Source organism: Mus pahari, chromosome 17 (assembly GCF_900095145.1).
Source record: "Mus pahari chromosome 17, PAHARI_EIJ_v1.1, whole genome shotgun sequence".
Classification (NCBI taxonomy): domain Eukaryota; kingdom Metazoa; phylum Chordata; class Mammalia; order Rodentia; family Muridae; genus Mus; species Mus pahari.
Window position 1 is genome coordinate 58,211,153 of NC_034606.1, and position 25,999 is coordinate 58,237,151.

A 25,999-nucleotide genomic window follows, 5' to 3' on the forward strand; every position below is an offset into this window, starting at 1 on the left:
GGAAGCCCATACAAGTATAGATGGCTATCTGAGTCAAGAAAAATGCCCCTATTGTGGCGGGTCAGCCCTATCTCCATGCAAGAGGCTCTGATAATAGTAAGGATACTGCTAGCATTGACTAGTCATATAAAAATAGGAGTAGGACTCCATCCTGAAAAAAGAACAAAGAAGTAGGCCAGGGTTGGTGATGGCTGAAATCATAAATTCTCTGAAGACGGGTTATATCCGCCCCGCTCCCTGGAGACATTTGTCACCTCAGACAAGATCAGAATGAGATAAGCCCCAGAAACTCTTTGAAGCTATTAGAAAGCTGATGTCAGGGAAGGGCCTAGAGTTAGTCTATCAAACATCCTTCCGAGGCTCGTTAATAACCAACTGTCATCTGCAGAGGTGGACCACATATCCAGCAGTAATCCATTACCCCTCTCCTTGGGTTGTATGTATTGTTAGGAAATGATCCATTTAAAGTACCCACAATAGAAGTAACAGTGGCCAGGCATTTCCGGTAAGAACCGGACCTTTCCACACCCAGTCACTTCTCTGACCTTTGTCCTACTCAATGTTCCCTTTACCCAATTTTTTTCTCCCAAATACTTTTTCCCCCCTACTCTGTTTAACTTATGACTTTTGTAGCTGTCTGCAGGTTAACTCTTCTCTGCCTAAGAATTAATGAAGTATTTTGTTTTAAACTTCTAAACCATAGGTTTAGAAGATAACATGTTTTTTTAACGATAGGGTAAAATACATGCTGCAAATTCTCAAGTGAAACTTATAAGAGAATAAATGAGGTCTGTGAGACTTTCCATTCAGAACGTTTTGGGTACCAATGACCCAGTTGTTAAGTACGATATCTTTGATGCACTTGTATATAGTACTGATAAAAAGCCATGTCAATCAAAAGCTATGGTATTTTTTAGTCATAACGTATTTCTTAATTACCCATAATCCCTCACTTGAGAACCTGAAACAGGGGAAATCTCAAGTTTTAGGACAACTTGGGTCTACTGAATGATAACCTGTCTTTAAAAAAAAAAAAATTAAACCACAGTGATGCATGGTCAACGTAGCCTTTAAAGATATACTGGGAAAAACATAACTCATTTGCAAATCAAAAGGTTAGGAAAAAATTATGGCACATGCATATGTTAATATGGCAATATTAAATAGGTAAAGACTAAGATGGAGAGGGAAAACTCAATAGAGACCATGTGAAGAGAGAAAGAATTCAATTTGAGGTCAATAAAATGTCAATGCTCTATCTATCTATACTACAAAAAGTTTTTAAAAGATTGGAAAGTCCCTGGAATTGGTTGATAAAAGCATTAACAATGGTGAATTCTGAAAGAAAGTGATTCTGGAGAAGAGGTTACAAACAAGAATTAGGGAGTGTAGCTTGGTGGTGTGCATCTCTAATGCCACACTCAGGAAGCAAGAAGCCAGTGTTTCTCTGTGGGTACAAGGCCAGCCTGGTCTATCCAGTGAGACCCTGTCCCCCAAATAAAACAAACAAACAAACAACAACAAAAAGAAACAAAGATTCAGGGGCCGGGTTCCTTTTCAGAGGACCTGGGTTTGGTTCCCAGCACCCACATGACAGCTCGAAACCATCTGTAACTCCAGTCCCAAGGAATCCAATGCCCTCTTGTGACCTCAGTGGACACCAGGCACACTCGTGGTGCCTGTGCATTCGGACAAACGCTCATACACATAAAAATAGACAAATTTGTAAAATAAAATAAGAATTAGAACTAGCCATTCATGAGAAATAGACCCATGAATTAGTCAGTGTCAGAAAACGAAGATGCAGGCTGGAGAGATGGCTCAGCAGTGAAGAGCACCGGCTGTCCTTCTAGAGGTCCTGAGTTCAATTCCCAGCAACTACGTGGTAGCTCACGACCACCTGTAATGGGATCCACTGCCCTCTTCTGGTGTGTCTGAAGACAGCGACAATGTACTCACATACATAAAATAAATTTTAAAAATCTTAAAAAAAAAAAAAGTAAAGAAAAGAAAGATGTGAGGTTTCAGGAACAAATACACAGAGAACTGCCAGAGCAGGGGATAGACTGACGGGTATAAATAAAATGTAAATATTACTTTCTAGTATGGAGAAGACATTAGGAAGACTGGCCTTAATATCTTAATTACCGTAAGAAAAGAGAAAATTATATGCAGGTGGAAGAAACTTGGCAACATCATTTGAGAGAAATCACTGGCCGGAAACATTGGATGGCCGACAGAGGCAGCTTGTACTAAAGTCTTAGCAGGTTTAATAAAAATATTTAAACTATTACTAGGAAAATTCCGTGATTTTGGAAACTGCAGCTCACTGGCAGTCACAACCGAAACTTGCCTCAGGCAAGTAAGGCGAGAGGAGCAAGAGGACATTTCTTCTCCGGCTATGTAAGTGCTGCGGGTGGGTTTGTGTCTGTCGGTCTGTTTTTTAAGTCTGATTTGTTTTCACATTTATTTGTAAGATAAATGGACACAGAGAAAGCTGGACAATTGCTTGATATTTAAACAGAACGAGAAGAACCTAAATGTTACGCGAGCCAGGACATTTTTAGGATTTAAGAGGTGCCATTAATAATTATTAATTAGGGTGGCACAAATGTTTGATTCTGGTCACCCCAAGCAATTAGCAGTCTCCTGCTCCTCCCTTCCCTCCTCTTTTTCTGATAACCAGGGTCTCCCTATGTAACCCTGGCTGGCCAGGAATTCCATAGATAGGACCAGGCTGGCCTCACATTCACAGAACGCTGAGATGAAAGACATGCACCACTAAATATGGTCTAGCAATGTCTAAGGAGAAATGATATTAAGAAAAATTGACTTGTAAGTCATATCTTTTCCGTGATTAAATCTCCCTTTTTAAACAGTATTGAGATCTTTTTTGGGGTCATTTTTTTTTTTTTAATTTTATTTTTCAAGACAGGGTTTCTCTGTATAGCCCTGGCTGTCCTGGAAGTCACTTTGTAGACCAGGCTGGCCTTGAACTCAGAAATCTGCCAGCTTCTGCCTCCCGAGTGCTGGGATTAAAGGCGTGCGCCACCACGCCCGGCTTTGGGGTCATATTTTAAAATTTACAAATATTTAACACTTCCCAAGCTTCAAGTAGACTTTACCATTAGATAAACGTGTATTTGGAAGACAGGGGGAGGTGTCTCAATTATTTGTATCCCAAAGTTTCTAGTGGAATATAAACAAAATGAAAAGGACACATTTACTATTGTATAACAGTGTGTAAGGTTCAAGTCTGCTATTAATAGATAGCAATAATTCAGTTATCACACAGAGGATTAACTTACATTTAACTTGCATGATTAATTTATATTCATAATTGGGCAAGAACACTAACAATAGACAACTGGAAGCACACAAAGAGTATAAGAGTTAACAGAGATCTACATTTAAAACCATTATTCACTCCTGGGGTGTTGGTGTTGGTGCACACCTTGAATCCCAGCACTCAGGAGGCAGAGGCAGGTGGATTTCTGAGTTGGAGACCAGTCTGGTCTACAGAGTGAGTTCCAGGACAACCAGGACTACACTGAGAAACCCTGTCTCAAAAACTAACTAACTAACTAACTAATCACTCTTTATTCACAAACACCAAGTCAATACAGTCAGACAGCAATACAATCATTACATGTTATTATACTGCCTCTTGTGGAACACTTCTCATGGAGAGAGCCTTGAGCCTAGACATAGGTTTGTGGCCCTTGAAGTGGAGATCCCCCTTAAGCTAGTTAATCCCACCTTGGAGCAATGTAAGAGCCTATCTGTAGGGAAGGCAAGGGCAGGGGCAGGGGTTACAGGACCCCAGAGACTGAGCTAAGTGCTTCTCTAGAGTGGGCAGTTTTGGGGATGGGGCAGTAAGGATGAATCATGGGAAGCAACTGCTCCACTTCAGTCTTCTGTTGGGCCAGGAAAGATAAGCAGCATGTGTGTGTGTGTGCGTGTGCATGTGTGTGCAAGTGTGTGTCTATGTGTGTGTATATCTATGCATGTGTGTGCGAATGTATCTTTGTGTGTATATGCATGTGTGCGCGTGTGTATACATATGGTGCACGTGTGTGTGAGAAAGTGTATGTGTGAGTCTGTTTGTGAGAGTGTGTGTGCATGTGTGTATGCATCTGTGTGCAAGTATGAGTATATGTATGTGGTTGTGCATGTATGTGTGTATGTATGCATCTGTGTGCAAGCACATGTATGTGTGTGCGTGTGGTGTACATGTATGTGTGCTTGTGTGCATGTGTGTATGCATCTGTGTGTATGCACACATATGTGTGTGTGCGAGCACACTGCATAGGCCTGTGTGTTCTGCCTCAGGGACCAGCCCTCTTGTTTTCTGACAGCGTCTTTCACTGGCCAGGAGCGTTCCAGGTAGACTAGCCTGGCGAGTCCACAAGTCCCAGAGATTCTGCCTGTCTCCACTTCCTTACCTAGGGAAAAACTACAGGTTTTTGTCACCAACTCAATTTTTTTAAAGCATGGGTTTTGGGGGCCAAATCTGGTCTTCATGCTTGTACTTTACCAAACGAACTATCTCCCCAGCCATGTTTTTTGTTTTGTGTAGCCCAGGCTATCTTAACATTTTCTATGTAGCTTAGGATGACATTAAACTCCTCATTCCAAACTCCCAAGAGTGTAATTATATGTCCAGCATCCCCACCCCCAGTATATTATTTTAGCAGTAAATAAAACAAGAAAGAAAAACACAATAGTATATATTCATATACTATTTTCCACCAAAGAACCTTTTGGAGCTGGGCGTGGTGGCGCACGCCTTTAATCCCAGCACTTGGGAGGCAGAGGCAGGCGGATTTCTGAGTTCGAGGCCAGCCTGGTCTACAAAGTGAGTTCCAGGACAGCCAGGGCTATACAGAGAAACCAAAACACTTTCAGACCGTCTCCTTCCACTTGAATATACCCTGTGTATTTTTCCATACTACATTCTCTGTATTTTTGCTTCTTAGGAGATTCATACTTTTCCCACCATTTTGTCATAGCTTTTAATGTCTAGAAGAGCTGTCTGCTAGCCTTTTTCAGAAGCAACATTATACGAGGCATTAAAACAATTCAGGTACAAAGTGAGTTCAGCAAGAGACAACATAGAGTGTTAATAAGGGATCATCTTTAATTTTAAAAACAAAATTCCAAACCTCTTATTGCGCCTAGATTTGCAGTTTTAAATGAAGCCAAGTTCCTTGGTAAAAAGCCAGCACTTCTGGGTGTGCTTGGTTTAGAAGAGGTCGTTTCTAGCTCAACAGTGCCCCCTAGTGCTTCTTTTCCTCCCGTTGGCTGAGGGAGGAGTTCTGCAAAGCAGTCACTTTAAGGACAATCTATCTGTCACTGGACTCATTAACTCAGGTTTTAGATCACAGTATACAGCATACTTATGGCCCAGCTGAGCTAATTAAGGAAATTGATTGCACTGTTCTGTGGTCTTGGAGAAAAAGCAAGACACAGACGAAAAATCAAAAGCAGGCATTTAACACATTTAACATGTTTGTTTTTTGTTTTTTGTTTTTTTTTTTTAATTAAACCTGACCCTTCAAACAAGACAAACTAACTCCTTTGTGGTGACATAGTCCCTGGGATAGATGAATCAATCACGGGGACACAAGCTCTTCATGTTGAAGTTGAGTGATAGGATATTTGCCAGGTCTGCTGGCTGGTATGCCTGGAAGCTGAAGAGTAGCTTCTGAGGAGGGTGGCACGGGCACCGGAGAGAGCTGAGGAGGGCATCATGGGCACAGCGCATCCCAGGGCATTCAAGAATCAATTGCAATCAGTGTCCCAGTGTGGTATCTGGTGGCACTGTGCTAATGGGAAACTGGTCTCAGGTTCATGAGCTCCTTAGCCAGTCGCACTGGCCTGGTGCGGAGACACCTGGGTGGCTGTGTCCACCTACCTGACTAAGCCTGCTGGTTCTGGTAGTTCAGCCATGACTCGTTTCTCCAGTCACATGTGACCTACGTTTTACTGTGCATTGTTGCAAAGCTGTCTGGGTCCATGCTTAAATGACTGTCTTCCAAATGGGTCATGAAGTGACTTCGTGATAAAATTCACAGAAGTCCTAAGGGGTTAAGGAGCTTTGGCCTCGGTTTTAAATAAATCCCATATGGCAGCTCGGCAGACAAGACACATTTCTGATATCCACGGCTCGTGGGCTGTGATTTGCTGACTGGGTGCAGCTTTCCTGTCTCTCTAAAGCATCCAGCTTATTCATAATTATGTAAATCCTCAAGAAAGGCCCTTTACGTTTATTCAGTGTTCAAATTATTACTTTTTATTTTTATCTAGGAGATTATTTTTGTCAGTGTTTATTTGTCGATATCAATAATAATGAAGTTTAATTTTAAAAAAGATTTATTTACTTGTTTATTATTTAATGTATGTGAGTACACTGTTGCTGTCTTCAGACACACCAGAAGAGGGCATCGGATCCCATTACAGATGGTTGTGAGCCTCGGTGTGGTTGCTGGGAACTGAACTCAAGACATCTGGTAGATTAGTCGGTGCTCTTCAGCCCTGAGCCATCTCTCCAGCCCCCATCTGCAGTTTAATTGAATATGAAATAGTTGGGTAGTTCTCATTTTGACCCTAAAAGTTGTCTTAGCAAGTATGAGACCTTCTAGGATCCTAGACTTTATCACACTGATTCCCCTCTCCCAAATTTCCCCCTCCCCCAAATTCTACTTTCATCTGGCCATTGGCAGAGTGACACATGCGTGGCCCCCTTCTGTAGCATTCCTATGTAATATCAGGGTGAGAAGAAAGTTCAAGTGTTTTGGCCCCCCTCCATATTGTGTGATAGATTAGGACGGCCGTCAAGCTAAAACAAAAGCAAACTCAGGAAGCGCTCTCCCATCAAGTGGCATTCCAAGCATGATAAAAGCTATTTTCTGAAGGAGGTATTTGAAGAATAAAATTACAGGTTATTTTCTCCTCTAAGAGAATACATAAAAGCTAAAAGACAACAGAAGGAAGAAAAAGAAGAATGCCCGCGTAGTTTATATTACATAGTTGATTGAAAATAAATTCCTTGAAACTAGAAGGGAAGCCATTGCCCACTCGTTAAACTCGTTGTCAGGGTCTATGCTCGATCGTAGGAAACCAAACGCTGGCCAGACACTGGCGCTGGTCCGCAGCCAGTCCTGGCACTGACCTCCTTGGAAGCAGTAGGTGCCTTCACTGGTTAAAGGCTTTGGGTTTAAAGGCTTCAAGATCCACATCACTGGCTGGGAGCTTGGATTTGCTTTTTCCAGTGTCATCTTATGAATCCTACCAGGATCTCACGTGTCCTGGCCCTTAGGTACTGATGGAGACATTCAGCCTGGTGGATCTCAGTCCTCCTTGGATATCACAACACTCATGTGCTAAGGGAGGCCCGTCCTTCCCCTCCCCAGAGTGCCTGGGAGGTAAGCGCTGTCCCGCCACACAGCCAAGCCCTGAAGGAAGGACTTTGCCTTCTTTTTCCGGTTCCTTCTACACACACACACACGCACACACGCACACGCACACGCACACACACACACACACACACACACACACACACACACACACACACGACCTGGTCATGTGACATGGCGGACTATCTCAACAACTTTGTGGTAGGTAAACCAAGAACAAGATACATGTTTTAACTGCGAACAACTTGAACAGGCTTTACTTAAGTCTGGAAGATACACAAACATTTATAAACTGAAAACAAACAAACAAAAAGGTCTCACGGGGTGTGGTGGTGCACGGTTTTAATCCCAGCTTTCAGGAGGCAGAGGCAGGAGGATTTCTGTGAGTTTGAAGCCAGATTGTTCTACATAGTAAGTTCCAAGCCAGCCAGGGCTACACAGTGAGACCCTGTCTCAAAAACAACAAAAGAAAAGATCTCCTCCCTCAAAGATCTCTACCTAGTACAGTGATGTCTACTGCTGAAGATCTCTCTCTGGGGCACATGGCATCTGGGTGGGAGAGTCCTTGCATAGCAAGCACAAGGGCCTGGGTTTGATTCCCAGCACTGCCAAGAAATAATACATTGAAAGCAGATACAAATAAATCTCAATTATTTCCTTTATGTGTTTTACAGTAATACAGCTTATAGCACTTAAATAAAGAAAAGCCTAAAAAAATTAAATCATACTCTATCAATGTATCCATCAAAGATTAAACCAGACTAACATTTTGCAAATACAAAATCTTTTCCAGCTGCCTGGTCACCTGTGCAGAACAGCAAAACCAAAAGCACATAGGTCGACTTAATCCCAGGGGAAGGACCCTTCTTCTTTATTTAAAAAAAAATTTTTTTTTATCAGCTAATCAGGGAGTCCCCTTGGTGCTAAGGAGTTATTTTCCCCCAAACAAACATCTGACTGATAATCACTCCATACTCTCTCGCACTGAATGGCTCAACAAATACGAATACTCCCTGGAGTAGCTGGCTAGAAAAAAAAAATGAGAACGACTTTCCCAAATCTGCTTTTAGATATGGCAGCAGGAAAGCAGACATGCTTCACTGATCATTGAGAGCAAGCCAGGGCCTCAGGCCTTTGCCTTCTAGAGCAAAGGACGAGGGTGCCTGCGTGGCCACCCAAGGTGGCTCCACCTCCCTCGACCCCACCAGCCCCAGCCCCGTCATGGTCACAGTAGAACCATTCCCATAGCTCCTATTCACGTCTCTCTTCATTTGCTTGGGGCAAGCAACCTCCACTCATGGGAATATCATCACCAGCTCTGCTCCCTCCAAGGAGGCAGCATCCACGTCACATGGGGGTGACAGCAAAGACACTGCTGACAAGGACAGGGCACTGATGGGTTTGATCAGAGAAGAAAGGAAGGGAAAGCAAGAAGCCTGAAAGTATCACGTGCAGTTATGTGCAGTCACAGGAGCATTGCCAGGGAGAGTCTAGGAACCAGCAGGGCGGGGCTCAGTCTTTCTCAGTATTTGTCCAGACAGATGCTGTCTGTGGCCTTCAAATATGTTTAAGGAACCAGGAACCTCCCTTGTCTACAAGGGAGCTGGGAAGGTGGCTGCAGCTGCCATCTTGGAGTTGCCACAAGAAATACAGGCTGTGTAAGTAAACTTGACATAAACAGTGGGTACGGGGGCTAGAGAGATGGCTCAGCGGTTAAGAGCACTGACTGCTCTTCGGAAGGTCCTGAGTTCAAATCCCAGCAACCACATGGTGGCTCACAACCATCCGTAATGAGATCAGATGCCCTCTTCTGGGGTGTCTGAAGACAGCTACATTGTACGTACATATATATAATAAATATTTAAAAAAAAAAAACAGTGGGTAGTTTTTAGGCAACGCGTGATTAGGCACATGTGCACTAAAAACATATTGTTATCTGAAATGCAAATTTGACTAACACCCCACCTGAGGGGTTCTTTTGGGTTAACGGGCAGCCTGAGGCAGAACAACTTTCCTGCCTCCCAGTATGGCAACCATGTTGGGCTCCAGGTAGTCCGGTGTTGGCATCAAGTGTTTAGCTCCCCCTACCGTTCCGTCAACGTCAGAAGCCGTCTTTACTAGATGAATTCAAGCAACGGAGTCTGAGCCCCACTGTCTGTGGATTTCCCATCAATAAACCAAGAGCATCTGATGTTGAGAAAATTAATTAAAGCTCGTAAAACTCTTTGGAATTGGCATGTTCAACCACATATGCTACAAAATATTTATCACACGCCAGACTGCCTGGAACCATGATCGGTAGCCACTGGAAGACAAGAGATTCTAAAATGTTAAATCAAAAATTATAATCTTTCCATATTAAAGGACCATAGCTTTAAGAGAGTCTACCTTTCTAAACAGGACAAATGAATATGATTTATTTTCAGATGAAAGTATAGTAGTTTATATTGCTATTCTAAAAGCTGAGTTATAGGTTTTTTTTTTAAATATTTCATTTTTCTAATTTATAATTTTTTTTGAAAAGGAGTTCAAGAAATATCAACAAATGAAGACCTGGGCATGGTGGTGTACCCCTTTAACCCCCGTACTCAGGAGGCAGAGGCAGGTGGATCTCTGAGAGTCTGAAGCTAGCCTGCTCTACTTAGTGAGTTCCAGGCCAGACAAGGCTACATAGTGAGACACCGGAGGAAAAGGAGGAAAAGAAGCAGACAGCAGTGAGTCTACTAATCTCCTGTGTGGCTACTCTTTACTATTTACATCTGTAAGTTTTTATTTTATTATTAAAAAGGTTTCATGAAACAAAACAGAGAAGGCAACATAGTACGTCACGGTCCGAGGCTACTCGACCACACTCAGGCCTTTTCTGTCCACAGGATCTCTTCCAGAGGCTAACACAAGCATCTCAGAAGCACAACCTGCATCCTTTGGTGCTGCTCAAGTGGACCTTTGCGTCTCAGTGAGCCTGAAGGGACTGGCGTGTCCTGATGCAATGAAGAAAGGACACTTGTGTGCATACCTGGCGTCAGGACCAGCTGTTCTCAGCCTAGAAGAGGGGTCTCCTATTCCAAAGCTTAAAGCCCCCACATCTGAGAAAGACAAGCTCGGAGGGAAGGCTGTCAAACACATCTCATATTGGTGACTGGAACTGAGTGTTTGTAAAGGGGCAACAAACCCCTAAGGAACAGCGAAGCCAATGCTTGAGCCACGTACACTTGCAGCTCAGGGACTTCACGCTTCTCTCCTGTTTCCTGTACTCTCTGCCTTGTGCCTAGAACAACTCAGTCTCCATCTTCATCCTTTAGGCTCAGGACTACCTTCTTTTACTTCTTGATGCTTTCCATCACAAATTACATGTGATGGGACAAACAGCCTGTGTCTTCCCCTTTATATACATTTATATAAAGACTATATATATATATATATATATATATATATATATATATGCATATTTCATTTCTAGTGCCCCTTTTCTCCTCTACCAACAGTTAATTCTTTCACAATTGGACTAGTCTTGTGTTTGTGTTCTTAGAGCCTTACTCCATGCCTGACCCAATGCGATCATTCAATAAAGGCATCTTGCAAGGAAACCATATCCCCAAATTGAATTAAGCATAACAAAGATGAATATTAAAGGCTAACATGCACATGTGAACATAGTGTCTTTCTCCTTTTACAGGAAAGAGACAAGAGAATATGCAAAACAGGCATCACTACTCTGAAGCGATCCCATGGTCAGGAAAAGATGAAAGGGCTTTAAGAAGCTAGATCAACAGAAGCTGCTGTGACTTCCCTCAAGAGTCCCCACGAAAGTGTGCCAGCTGTACCCTGAAGGGCTAGCCTCCAGACCAAGGGCTCGGCCGCTTGATTTCCATCCTGCCCTTAACAGCGCTGAAGAGGCATAAAGGTGTCATTAAGAAACACGGGGTGTCTCTGCGGTACTTTCTCACACTCCCATTACCATTGGGTGGCGTTTGATCTTTGAGTCATGGGCTGAGGTGACCCAGATTCAAACTGGTGATTATTAATGTCGCATTATGGAGTCCTTCCTATTGCACAGCCCCTCGGAGTCCCTCAGGAACCTGCTGGGAGATGCAGCGCTGTGTGTTGCTATGCTGATTGGTGTACGGAATATGCTGCTGGCGGCTTCGTGCTTCCCAGTGTGGGCTCCTGACGGAGTCTGGCCTCATTAGAAGGTGATGGACAGTTGAGGTCTGGGAATCTGCTGGGAAGTAAATGGTTCAGCTAATCGCAGTGCACTAGAAGGTACTTTCAGCTGGGTCTGGGTATGTGTGCAACCTGTACCAGCCAGGACTAACACAACACACAAGGGACTTTCCTGTGCAGCATACAGCTGCCTGATAGACCTGGGAAAGACATGAGAGTGCTATCACGAATCTTTAAAATATTAGGAAACCAACTCAAGTGGGCCTATCTTCCAGCAAACCCTGTCATGGCATGGACATTTTAAACAGTTGTTATCGCGAAGTGACTTTACAAATCCGAGAGAGCGTAGCACTTGGAGGTCCATGTTTTAAACCCCCGATGTTTCCCATGATGAATACACTGTTCACAGTACCACTTCTTACCAGAGACAAGGCAGCCATTGTTGTGCCTATATCAACACTGGTAGCTTTCTGTTTAATAACCCTGCTTTTCTGTTAATTTTATTTTAGGTTTTTCAAGGCAGGGTTTCTCCGTGTAGCCCTGGCTGTCCTAGAACCCACTCTGTAGACCAAGTGGACCTCGAACTCATGGAGATCCNCCTGCCTCTCCCTCCCAAGTGCTGCAGCACCCCTGCCTCCCGGTTTTATTTTATTTTTATTTTATCTTTAGCTATCATACTGTACTGTCAGTGACCTATTTAAACCATTTGTCAAGTCTGGGAAGTATAGACTCCCCGAGCTCTTCAAACATAGCAATTTCTGGGTTTTGAATTGGCCACAGGGAATAATGAATGAACAAAGCTGTAAGTTGAACCTGGCTAATAGGAGTAGTTTTGAGTGGACTCAAATAATTAATTAAATGATCAGTTAAACAATTCTACCCATCCGTTCAAGTAGTGATGGTGGTTACTGGTACCACTTTCCATCTTCTAGTCACCACCCAGCCCCCCCCTCCCCAGGGGATAAAGTCTCCAACTCTCCTATTTCAGAATTAAAATTAATGAACTAAAAATGTCACCATGACCTTCACATCTAACTGACGAGACCGAGGCAGAGTAGAGTAAAAAGACTAGAGATTTACTAAGTGACTCATCCAACTTCTGCAAGGTAGTTAAGAGTCCACAGTCATTTCAAAGCATTTGCTACACAGAACACAATGCGTGTAAGAAGAGCGCTGGGTAGCAGACCACGGACATCAACCATGTTGGGTAAAGCAACGTTGATGTTCATTCTACCTTCCCCGATTCGCTTTCCTTTGAAGTTCTCAACCGCAGGCACGCTCTCTCTACTCAGGAGCTGCCAAGCCACGGCTGCCTAGCAACTGGAGTGGATTCCTCATCAGTCCATTGGATTAACCTCGGGTAGGCCACTCCACCAAGCCCAGAATAAAGACCCAGGAAGTACATCAAAAGACTTTTTGCCTTGGGAGGCATTTGTCTTACTATAGTTTAAAAAAAAAAAAAGCATCAAATTAAAACATGATCATTTCTGGACAAATCGGTTGTCTAGGCTTCTTAGAAAGTTGATCCCTGCCAATTAGTCACTGGAACTTGAGACATTGATATAATAACTCAGGCAACTAGAGTTCCTAGCAAGCTGGTTGAAATCACTTAGGGGATTTGATGTGTGGCACTGGCATTTAGTTCAAGAGTAAATGACAGGCCTGTCATCATCAGGAGGCTCCGAAGCCTGTCTGAAGATTCATCCCCTACCCGTCTCTTACGTAGGCAGTGTGGCTCATGACGAAGAGGAAGGCTACAGAGCTTCCCTGAAGATGTCCATCTTTTCCGACCAAATCCCTCTCTGCTGGCCAGTCCTGGTTCATCTCTCACTGTGGGCTGAAGGAGAGGAAAGAAGGAGGCGTGGCCAGACCCGCCCTTGAGTCTTATCTTACTCTAGCTTTATTCAAACAAGAGGGAATTTTCTCAGAAAACATGCTAGCCAGGTGGCCCCAGCATTTGGGAGGCAGAGGCAGGCAGATCTCTGAGGTCAAGGACAGCTTCATCTATAGAGGCCCAGGACAGTAAGGGCTACACAGAGAAACTAAACCATCACCACGGCCACCACCACCCCTGAGCATCAGGGGGAAAAAAATCCTGGTTTCTTTTGTCTTAGTTTTATCTACAAAACGGTCCCTAAGCGGCAACTCTGTAGGGACAGGAAGCCACTTGTTAACTTTATGGCCTTAGTATCAGAATGCAACTATAGTAAAGTTTTTCGTTTCCCCTGAGCACTAGATGCTACTGTGCTATGGTGAAGATTCCGTCTGTTCACAACTATTAAGCATCTACCCTGTTCCCTGAGGGGCAGAAGAGAAAGCAGAGAGATGGGTCTAGAGACCTCTGGAGAAGAGTCACAGGTAGGGATGTGGCTGTCACTAGAGAATGCGGGGATGCCGCTGCTGAGCCACAGAAGCCAGATCAGGGATCCCTTTCTGTTCCCAGGTGCCTTGCGTAGAGACGTGGATGGTACACGTGCCCCTTTATAGGAGTCTGGAAGCCAGCACAAACATGGGATTAGCTGCAAAACTTGAGGAGAGTTAAACCCTCCAATACAAATGGGAGGCAGCCCTCCCTTGATCTCCCGAGATCTCTCAACTCTGTTAGCTATGGCTTAAATCTTCCTGAGGACAGTGCCCCGCAGTGTTCACGGAATGACTGAGAGTTTTCAGTTACACTGGGCCAACCACTGAAGCAGATTATTCAGGTAGAAATGTCCACTTTGAGGCCCGGGATACTTGACTTAGCAGTGTGCATTTGATAGGGGAAGAGGCACAGAAGGGTTGATATTTGTGATCTGGTTATACCTATAGAGCAGGAAGTCTAAGGGACAACGTAAAGTTAGTCAGGTATTAGAGTAGTAAATTTAAAAGCCTTTAAAAAAATTAAATTGAACTAAAACCACAATAGTAGGGCCAGGGAGTGGTGGTGCACACCTCTGATCACAGAACTTAGGCGGCAGAGGCAGGAGGATCTCTATGAGTTCAAGGCCAGCCTGGTTTCCAGAGTGAGTTCCAGAACTGTCAAAGTTACACAGAGAAATCTAGTTTTGAAAAGGCAAAATCCACAACACAACAACAACAACAACAACAAGTATCAATAAAAAATCCAGAAAGCTGAAGAAGCATCCAATGACCTCTTGACTTTTGCTAAGCAGACACACACTAGTGATGCTATTTTTTTCAAGACAGGGGTTTCTCTGTATAGCCCTAGCTGTCCTGGAACTCACTCTGCAGACCAAGCAGGCCTCGAACTCATGGAGATCCACTTGCCTCTGCCTCCCAAGTGCTAGGTTTAAAGGCGTGCGCCACCACTGCCTGGCAGATGTTGACTATTTATTTATTCAGTCACTGTGTTGGGGAAGGGACCCAGGGCCTACACTTGCCAGACACATGCTCTCCCACATCCTGAGTGGACTTTTAAAGTTCCATGTAGCCTGTGTATGTCTGTGACAATGGCCATACTGGATAATGACAAGCAGCATCTAAATTTTCAAAGACTTCTAAAAGAGGCAAAGAAATCAGATAGGCAACAAATTCTCTAATCAATGTCTACAAAATTACATAATCATTTTCCCATGCTTGATAGGAAAAACTTCAGATATAGTATCCTAACTAGGAGAAACACTGCATGTTTGTAACATTGTACTGAGCCTCTGATATGAGCCTCTAGACACAGCATGGATACACTTAAAGAGAACTTTATGTTCTGGAAGACAGGCTGGCTCTAGAAACAGCTATGATTAGCTAGTTTTAAAGACTGCTTCACTTGTCCAAAGAGATGGGAACTAGGCTAGACCCACCCTCTAATACAGTTCCTCACGTTGTGGTGACCCCTAACTATGAGATTATTTTATTGCTACTTCATAACTGTAATTCTGCTATGGTTATGTATTGTAATGTAAACATCTGATATGCAGGATATCTGATCTGTGAGCCCTGTAAAAGGGTTGTTCAGCTCCAGAGGAGTAGCAACTCACAGGCTGAAAACTGCTAGGCTAGAGGGATAGACAATTAAGAGAGGAACAACTCTCTTAGAGGACTTGGGTTTGCTTCCCATCACCTTTGTAATACACCTCACAACCACCTGCAGCAATAGCTCCACGGGGACCTGATACCTTCTTCCTGCCTCTGTGACTTCTAATGTGCACATATGTCCCTCCTGCCTCTCCCCTTCCCCCAATTAAAAAGAAAATAAATTAAAAAAAAAAAAACCCTAGAAATGGTAATCAGTATTCCCATTGTTGAAAGAACAGACCTGTATCGATGTACACACAGAGTTAACTAAGGGCTCATGCTAATAAAATTCTATTTAAAAATGCCTGATCTTATGATTCAAATTTCCTTCTTTTTTTAAAAATACTCTTTTTAGATTTATTTATTTATTTATTATGTGTAAGTACACTGTAGCTGTCTTCAGACACTCCAGAAGAGGGCGTCAGATCTCATTGTGGGTGGTTGTGAGCCACCATGTGGTTGCTGGGATTTGAACTCAGGACCTTTGGAAGAGCAGTCCGTGCTCTTACCCGTTGAACCATATCTCCAGCCCCAGATTCAAATTTCCTAAAAGTAGGATGTTCAATGGTAAATAAAAGTGTAATAAACTTATAATTTTTCAGATAAGTTTTAAATTTTTTTATTGTGCAATAGTTGGGAGAGCATAGCACAGCAGGAATATTTTTCTTTCTTTTTTAAAGAGTTATTTATTTTATGTGTCTGAGTACACTGTAGCTGTCTTCAGACACACCAGAAGAGGGCATCAGATCACATTGTAGATGGCTGAGCCACCATGTGGTTGCTGGGATTTGAACTCAGGACTTCTGGAAGAGCAGTCAGTGCTCTTAACCGCTGAGCCATCTCTCCAGCCCAGACATATTTTTCATGATCACAAAACCATGAAATTTATTTATTAAACAGCCACAGGAACTCAACATGTAAGAAGATGTAGGATAAAGTCATTTTTCAACTGTATGCAGATTGCATTTTCTAAAAAACTTTCACTTTGGAATAAGCTGCAATTTTCCGCTAGTCTGCCAATACCTTTTCAAGCAGAGTACTTCCAAGTTTAAAACAATGGACTGATTGTTAATCTGGAAGAAATTACAGTAAATATGCTTAAGTGTATGGTAAATGTACAGCAACACAATATGCTCATTATGTTCTTTTTCAGACTAGTGAAAGATAATGTTAACTGTGACAGAGTGACAAAAATATAATATGAATTATGTTTTCAAATAATATTTTCACAAATCTCTCTGACTTCAGGCAACTGCGTTTGCTGGGGGCCAGCGAGTGTCAGGAAGAGGTAGGCATCTGGTTCCTCTCTGACACGAATCACCATGAGCCATAAACAGAGCAGCGAGATCCTGGTAGCACTGGGCTCTGTGACGTTACAATAGTTTGTAAGCTCTCGAATGAAAGTAGCCATTCAGAATGGATGAACAAAAGTGGAAGGAGGGAGGCAGGGAGGGGCAGTGAAGGAGCACGAGGGAAGGGAAGAGCATAGAGATCAGCCTCCGCGGGGCAGAGAACCTCTGCCAATATCTAATTTAGTGGCTCTACCACAGCTGTGCACTGGAATCACCTGATTGGCTGATTCAGACCACGTGTGTGTGTGTGTGTGTGTGTGTGTGTGTGTGTGTGTGTGTGTGTGAGAGGCCGCCCAAGGGCTGAGGGCGTGGCTCAGAGGCAGTGTAAGCATTGAACCCACATAAGTCTTTCTCGGGTTCAATACCCAGTACTGAGAAATAGCCCCCAAGCCCTTAAAATCTCTGTACATTATTTGTTCTTTGACAAAGTTCTACAGGTGTTTATGACTAATTAAGTTATCCTTTAATAACTACATATCGATCTAATTTTTCCATTCTATATACAAGGGAACTGAAGCCCGGAGACACGGAGAACTGACTGAAAACCACACAGCTCCTGGTCTACAGCTCCACTTGGATGATTTTCAGTGAGAATCGAACTGTCTTAATCTGTATGGTGGTTACTTGTGAGCTCACAGCTATCTGTCTTAGAAGCCCCGCTCAAGAGCAAAGAGGACAACTGGTCAACCATATTCTGTCAAAGATTACTGAAACGATGTTAAAAAGTCAGGTGGCACAAACACAAAAAACCACCAGTAGGCTCCTCGAGCCCCAGTGACCTGGTCACCTCCTCTCGACACAGCCAAGTCCTGTGCAAGGCACTGGCATTGCAAAGCACTGCTGTTTGGTTTCCATGGGTCAGGAAGAAGGGGGGGGGGATAGATTTTTCTTGGCTTATTCCTTAACATTCAACAGAAGGTTAAGAAAGTACATTTTCTGATCCCTCAAAATGGAGAAAGCTGGCCTGCTTTTCTCACACTTGGCAGGACTGAAGGCCGTGTTTTTGGCTATTAGCCCGCTTAGCTGGTTACATTTATAGACAGCCCACCACAGGAACATACGCGATTAAGTTAGTTAAACATCTATGCATTTCTTCTTCTCTCCCTCCATATTCACAAAAACAGAGAAGGCTGAAGCATTCCAGAGCAATGTGAGGGTCAAGTTCTCACTTCAGCCTCTTGCTCCAGACTTGTGTGAGAATGGGGGCTGAGGCAGCTCAGTGGAGTTACTCACAGGATCCTGGAAATGAACAAAGCTAAGCTCAGAAGGCGGTGCAGAATTCCCACAACACATCTGCACTTTCTATAAGAAACATCTGCAGCTCCATTGACTTCAGAGCTCACTTTATCTTTTTTCAAAAAGAAATTATGTAACATGTATAAACTCCTAGAGCACCGGCTGGCTCATACTTGTTAATTACACAGACACAGAAGAATTGAAAATGTCATTTCTCTTGACAGAGGTCACACAAGTGCTCCAGCATCTGGGCAATCTTACGGGAAGCCTAACGTGGTCTGGCACAGGTCCGTTAGACCAAAGCCAAGGGCCATACAATTAGTCTCTTTTCAGTCCTGAAACGAGGAACTTAAGATTGATCAAGCATGTAAATCGCCCAGCTGGAAATATCAGTTATACCGATGGACTTACAGACTTGTGGCTTGCCTTGTGAGGACTGGGATCAGACAGGGGGCAGGGGTGGGGTTTGTGATGGATTTCTCCAGGTTACCACACTATTTGCTTCTCATCGAAATAATAATAATGATAATAGCCCAGATGCATCTACTGAAGGTATATATATAAAATCAGTGAACTTTTGCTGAAGCGAAACAGGCTAATATTGCTATGATTAGGCTACTGTGTATGCATATATGCCTGTGTCTATACATATATGACTCTGTGTGTATGTGTATGCATATATGTCTCTGTGTGTATGTGTATGCATCTCTCTCTGTCTCTCTCTGTTTCTCTCTCTCTCTCTCTCTCTCTCTCTCTCTCTCTCTCTCTCTCTCNTGTGTGTATGTGTATGCATCTCTCTCTGTCTCTCTCTGTTTCTCTCTCTCTCTCTCTCTCTCTCTCTCTCTCTCTCTCTCTCTCTCTCGTGTGTGTGTGTGTGTGTGTGTGTGTGTGTGTGTGTGTGTGTATGTAGACAGAGAACTGGCCAATATAGGAAAAGCTTCTAAGAGATGTTCTATTTTAATGGTAGTAGCTATTGAGGAATGGGTCTCTATAGCAAAGGGCCCAAATGCAGTGGGCGTGTCTATCATCCTGAGTGCTCAGCTATGCAGCAGCACAGACCTCAATTTACCTCTCCATGAACCAAGGAACCTCGGAGGAGGTCTAATTGATAGGCAGTGCCCAAGGATAAAGGGGGGTGGAAAAAGAGAAGGACCCTATGTAGGGACCACTGGATGTTCTTTGAAGGCTCTGTTCTACCCAGACTAAGCTAACTCCTTCTAATTTGATGAAAGATCCCAGTGGACCTGGTTACTGGGCACATTTGGGATTTAGTCAGTAATCTAACCTCGAGGGTTCAACGACCCTGGTTGAATGTGTGCTGTTCCTGCAGGGGCTCCATGAAACGTGGCATTTACGAATCTGGACCAAACAGCTCTATTTACTGTGAGGTGGAAAATTTCCAGAAGTGCCAGGAGAGACGTTGGCATGTATGCAAGTCAACTACCATTGAACCCAAAGAAGCATTCTGTTCTCCGGGATGCTCTTGAGGCACTGAAAGAGCCCATGTGAAGAGCCTTCCAAGGGTGCATCGGATCCCCTCTGGCTGTGGATGTTGTGTTTCAGGGGGAGGGGGCAGAAAACCTTTCTGGAAACAGAGTCCCCCAGTCCGATCCCAGTCCACACTAGCCAAGTCCCAAGACTGTGTATTTTCTTATTTTCAAGTTCAGTATATCAAATATATCTGCTGGCTATTAGCGGATTAGAGCCACCACTGTGTTAAAAAAAAAAAAAAAAAAAGCTGGAGGCCCACAGAGGAAGTAGATTAGGAAGAATTCGAGCCTGTAGGACAGATGAAATTATTTGCTATCTCCTGTTTTGTCTTAAGTATATTTTAAGCTCCCCTCCTGTTTTAGTATTTTTGTTTTAAACCATTCTTCAAGGTCCTTCAAAAGGAATACTCTGAATAAAAGACATTTCAGATGCTATCCAATGGCCTAAATGTGTAATTATGACAGTCTCTAAAGAAAAACAAGGAAGAAAACCTGAAAACACTAGCTACTTACAATGTCTTACCAGATAACCTTTCCCCCTTCTTTGGGGAAACCCAATGGCGCACAATGCTTCTTTAAGTTTCTTTTATTAAGTTCAGAGTGTTTGCTCAAGGCAAATGGTATCCTAGAAAACTGGTGGCTACTCTATACTGGCCTCTTTTTGTTTTTACTTTTTAAGGCAACACAAACTTCGGAAAAGGTGGTTATAAAAAAACATCACAGGAAGCCAAATAGCCTTTATTTAAATTAAAAGCAATCACAGCCTGATTCTTGGAACACACTAGGAAATGCTTCTGGCACGCAGCTGCTTCGAGGGGCCAATCTCATGTGTAATTGGAAACATTTCAAACAGAATTGTTACTAAAGTCACAGACCATAATTGTGAACTGTCGGCCCAGTACCTCCATAAAAGAAGGGCCAGTGGGTCTATGGGAGTGGACTCAAGGCACTGGGGGCACATCTCAATGTAGAATGCCACCCTTCACGGACAACATGTCTCTTTCCAAAGGCCTACTGAGAACAGAAGAGCAGAGCAGAGCTGGCAGGAGCTGCAAATCCACAAGTAGGACTGGGCACCAAGACATATGAAATAACACAGCCCCTAACTTGTTTTCTGAAGAGTCTGTATGTAACCTGCTGGCAATGAACGGGATCGCTCCAATCTCCCAGGGAGAAAAAAAATGCAAAGTCAGCTTAACTAGCCAGTTGATTTAAAAACTTTTTAGAACAAAACTTGGGGGGAGAGGCGTCACATAAAAGTGAATGGCAGCTGCTGGCTTCCTTTCCATTCTCTGTTTTCAAATATTTTACACCGGCTTCTGCCTATCTGGGGTTTTTACTCATAGGTAAATGACTTCGGGAGGCGGTACTGTCTTTGTGTTCTCAAAGAAGCCCCTTCAGATGTGACCATGAGCTTGTAGTTTAAACAGACAGACACAGGAAGAATTATCGAACTGTCTGAAGAGGCCTGCCCCCCACCCCACCCCACCCCCGACCCCGCCGCACCCCCTCCCGCACTCCATAACTGGAAACAGGCCGTGCCCGTGGACCAGCAGTTCAGGAACAGCTCGTGGAAAAATCGTGTCATTTTGGCACACAGAGAGGGATCTGATTATTCTGTCGTATCTTTGTGCCAGAAGCATCATGACATCAGCATGCCCCAAGCTGTAAAGTCTCTTTCCACTGCCTTCTTCAGGAGAGAGGGGCAAGGGAAACAGGCCTGCAAGGGTTCCTAGTTGCTACTGGCCAGCCCATTGTGCTGGTCCTGGATGCTCACGCACCAGCCCACAGCAGGAGCCAATCTCCCCCACCCCCACCCCCACCCCCACCCCCTTCCGCTCAGCATTACCATAAACAAGGTTTGTTGGTTACCAGGGTGCTGAGGGATGACCTATGCTTATATCCAAAGGGAGGAGTCCAGAAGGACAGACAGAGTGGCTCTGCCACCCTCGGGCAATCCTGGTTTCTGACTTACTGTTGGAGGCGCTGGCTCCCTTTGCTGCTGAGCCTTAGAGGCACAGCACTGTAGCAGTGCATGGCTTGACCTCCAGATAACTCTGATTTCCTCCCCCAAGCATTTGTCCACGCCCACTTTCTAAAAGCATCGCTGTGCAACTCTACAAATCTCTACCCAATAACCAGGAGAAAACTAAATAACGGTCTCTTGGCATACCCACGGGGAAACACCTCTCTCCTCTCCCTTATTCCTTGTCACTATAGAACATTGGATACCTGGATTTACACAGTTTTAATAGTCTCACAGTGGGAAGAGCTGAACGAAGAACACTGATTTATATAACATGGAGAAAACACAGAACTGTTTTCCTGGGGGTGGGGAGGAGTCTATGTTGGTCAGATGACATAAACATTTCTATGGTCACATGAGAATCACTTGTGTGTGTGTGTGTGTGTGTGTGTGTGTGTGGTGTGTGATGTGTGTGATATGTGTGTGTGTAATGTGTGTGCTGTGTGTGCTGTGTGTGTGGTTTGTATGTGGTTTGTGTGTGCGTGTGGTTTGTATGTGCTGTGTGTGTCTGTGTGTGTGTAGGTCTTTGCATGGAGGTCAGAGGTTGATGTCCAGCATCCTCCTCCATGTCTCCCCACCTTATTTAATTCTTGTTTAGACAAAGTATCTCGCAGAATCTAGAACTTGCTGATGGTTTAGGCTGCCTGGCCTGAGAGCGAGCTTAGGTTCCTCCTGACCAGCTCCCCTGGTTGCCGTTGAGCACAGGTGACCACACCCAGTTTTGTACATGGGTCCTGGGGATGTGAACCGAGGCCTTCATCTTTGCAGAACAAATACTTTTCCCAAACGAGCCATCTCTCTAGAACCCCATTTTGCTTTTTGAAATTCTCCTTCTTTAAAACAGAAGATGTGTCCATTATAAACGACTTGGTTCAGGGAATTGAACGAAGCAATTAGAAGGTCAGCAAACCTAACCCTGATCAGGCAGTTCAAAAACATGGGTCGGGTATTCTAAGAGTTACTTGATGGTAAATAATTTTTAAAGAGTCTTCATCCTATATCTCCAGCCTTAGGAGTGTCATTGGGGCGGGGCTCACTCATAGTGACCAGCACTTGCCCAGGTTAGCCCACTGGTACTGCAAAGACATCACTTTACAGAACTTAGCCTTTTTGTGCACTACTGACAAGTTACTGTAGACTTTAAAGAGATTATCTAATCATTATACTTCAAAAATTTACGTCCCAGCTCACTTTTGAAATTCCCTGAGGAAACTGTAAAATTTAACTCCGTTTTTAGGGCCCACTCTATCATACTCCAGTCGTTAACTGCAAACTTTTTTTCTTCTTTCTAGCTCGTATTAGGTGTTCCTTTCATAACCCAAGCTGACTCATTACAACCAAGAGTAGACCCATGGTCTTTGGTTATAAAAACAAACAAACAAACAACAACAACAACAAAAAAAAAAACCAAAAAAAAAAACCATAGTCAACCTTTTAAGCTTCATTGGGCGTTACCAGCAGAACTGATTGAATCTGTCACTTTAGTGACATATGGCAGTTTTCTCTTCAAAAGAGTCTATGAATCAACAGGCTCACTCAGTGGTAACTCTCTAACTAGTACCAGATTAAGAATGAAAAAAAAAAATTAAATTACTAAACTCATTGACTCATATCAGCCTGTCCATCTTTAGACATCATTCTGTCCCCTCCCCCCACTTCCCTTCCTTTCTGGGGCTTATTTAGAAGCATGAGAATTCATTCACGAGTCATAATTATTACTTCAAATTATCAGTAAGTATGCGATCTCTTAACTGAGGGCAACATCCATTTATTTCTAGTGCCTTTTGTGTATAGCCCTTGCATTGTTAACCTTTAAATCTTTAGTATAAACATTTCTGGAAGCGCTTATAAAATATCTCCTGTGTTTCCCGACTGCCCGGTTGATGGCATTTAGGACTCTCTGGTACCAGCAGGTGTTATATTTTCCTTTCTTCAGGCTCCAGCTGGCTACAATGATAGATTCTCGTCACAGCCACCTAGGCTAGGACCACATTGGAGGCAAAATGAACCCAGCTCTACCAGACAGCAAGATAAATGGCTGCTGTTTAAGTTTTAAATCCCCTGGTGGGAGTAAATATTGTTCTAGGGAAAAAGGCTTGACAAACATTGCGTCATCCTTACGGAGCTTTCTTGATTAAAACAGAATTTTTAGATTAGGTTGGTCCTAATCTAAAAGTGTATCTATCTTGCTGTCAGGGTTTTTTTTTTTTTTTTGGGTTTCCCCCCCCCACCCCCACCCCCGCTTCTACTCTAAAAACAGACATATTGTTAGGGATGGTCAAACACGGCTGACACCTCCCAAGGGGCACGGTCCCCCTCTTGGTAATAGAAGGCCTCCGAACACTGACACTTTACTGAGGATAATGGCGACAGCAAAGGCTTAGTCAGAAAAAGGCCAGTTGTCACCTAAGTGACAGGCAACAGCTGAGCTCACACATCTGGAGCTGGAGGAGGGCAAACCTTAGCAGCCCTCACTCTGTCTACACCTTGGGCCTGTCTGAAGAGACAGATGAAGTTTCTTTAGTCCGAAAGTACATTAAAAATATCTGATGGCGAACCATGTCAATTATATAACATCAGCGCAGACACTGCCTTCCCAAAGCGCTGATTAAAACCAGGCGGCAGACAGAACTGTTTCAGGGACAGATAGGAGATACAATTTCATCAAGTATAATTTGTCATTCATAAAACCTATCCTAAAAGCCACAAATGCAGCATTTTTTTTTTTTTTTTAAAACAGCACAAGTGCACTTGGGCTCCGCCAGCGATTTTTACTCATGCTCCTTTTAGGCCGGTTCGCGGTGCGCTCTTCTCCTTGATCCTGGCTGCAGTTCTGCCTCTGACACGTTTTAAAACCAGGAACCAAGTGCGTCAGGCTTAAGATTCTGAGTCCTCCAGGGGCGGGCTGGGACTCAAAGCTGTGCCAGCCGTCCCCGCGACCTCCCGGGTACACCACCCCTCCCGCGTCTTCAGTCTCCCGAACGCAATCTGTAGACAATTTTCCCAAAGTCCCAAAAATAACACGGCCCTGCCAATAGTCGTTGGCGATGCCGTTTGTTTTTCTTAGAGGGCAATGAAAACTCAACAGCTTTCTGCTGCATCCCGAGTCCCGATCCTGCTAATTATTAACAGACCTAGTTTCTTCAACTTTTTCTGCCAGAAGGGAGGACGCCGCGGCTCCCCTTCTCTCCCACGGGCGAGCTGCGTGCAGAGCAGGGGTCTCCACCGAGGGCAGGCTGCGGCTGCTTCGCCAGGGCAGGCGGCCTTTCCCGGGCGCGCTAGGCGCCGAGCCTCCCCGCCGACGCCAGTAGGTGACAGGCGATCCTAAGCCACTCACCCTCGCCTCCCCGATCTCGCATGGCCGGGCTCCGGGCCATGCAGCTGGCCTCGGCGCAGGGGGGACCTGGCTGCCACGCAGCCCGGGGGGGCCGTGCGCCCAGCCTCTACGTAGCCACAGCCCAGCAGCTCTTCCCGTGCGGTCCCCGCGCTCCCAAACCGCCGGACGTCCCACCCCGCGCCGTGACAACGCGGCCCGAGCCGCGGCGCCCCTCGCCCGGAGCCACTCACCCCACGCGCGAGCGGCGGCCGCGCGGTCCTCGGCGGTGGCGCTTGAGAGCTGCGGTCCTCCGCGTCAGGCGCGCTCCCGCGTGCGCAGCCCCGGGAGTGTCCGCAGCCCGGCCCGTAGCGCTGCGGCCGCGCGGTCCAGGTCAGCGCAGGCGGCGCGGGGTTCGCATGGTGCTGGCGGCTCCCGGGCCGCTGCTCGGCTGCAGGCGGAGTGCGCGCTCCAGTCCCGGTCGCTGCAGAGCACCCGCCCCCGGCCGTCGCGCGGGCGCCAGCGAAATCCCGGAGCGCGGACACCGGGGATCCAGGCGGCTCTGCGCGCCCACGCGCACAGTGCGGGGCCGCGATCCCTCCCGCGAGGCAGCACCCGCCAGGCTGCGGTCTGCAGGCCCGCCAGTCTCCGCCCCGCCCCGCCCCCGATTCTGTGCCCTTTTTAATGCTGTTGCCCAGGTTCAGCCAATAATCCAGATGGATTGATTGCGAGATAGGAAAGGTGAAGGAGAGGAAAAGGCGAACCCAATTTCCTCTGATCAAACAGTTTGACGGGGTTCCTATTAGGGTTCTCTTTCCTTTGGGGGCGTGCACAGAGGGCACGAGTTAATTAAACTCTGAATTCCTTCCGGAGCCCTCGCCCCTGATAAACCCACCTGGATTCGATCCTATCTTGTGTAATTCCCCAGACTGGTCTTACTTAAGTCAGCTCCACAGCCAAGAGGGTGAGATTGCAGATCAGGAAGG

The 25,999-nt window shown here is 44.9% G+C and overlaps 1 protein-coding gene across 2 annotated transcripts in view; it reads right to left on the reverse strand.

The window, feature by feature from the left end:
• Prickle1 (prickle planar cell polarity protein 1) overlaps window positions 1–25,420 on the reverse strand; it is a 94,350-nt gene extending 68,930 nt beyond the window's left edge. For both annotated transcript variants that reach the window (XM_029547858.1, XM_029547856.1), the window contains exon 1: window positions 25,268–25,420. The gene's annotated coding sequence lies outside the window, so the exon portion shown is untranslated. The remainder of the gene's footprint in view (window positions 1–25,267) is intronic.
• Window positions 25,421–25,999: the final 579 nt, after the last annotated feature.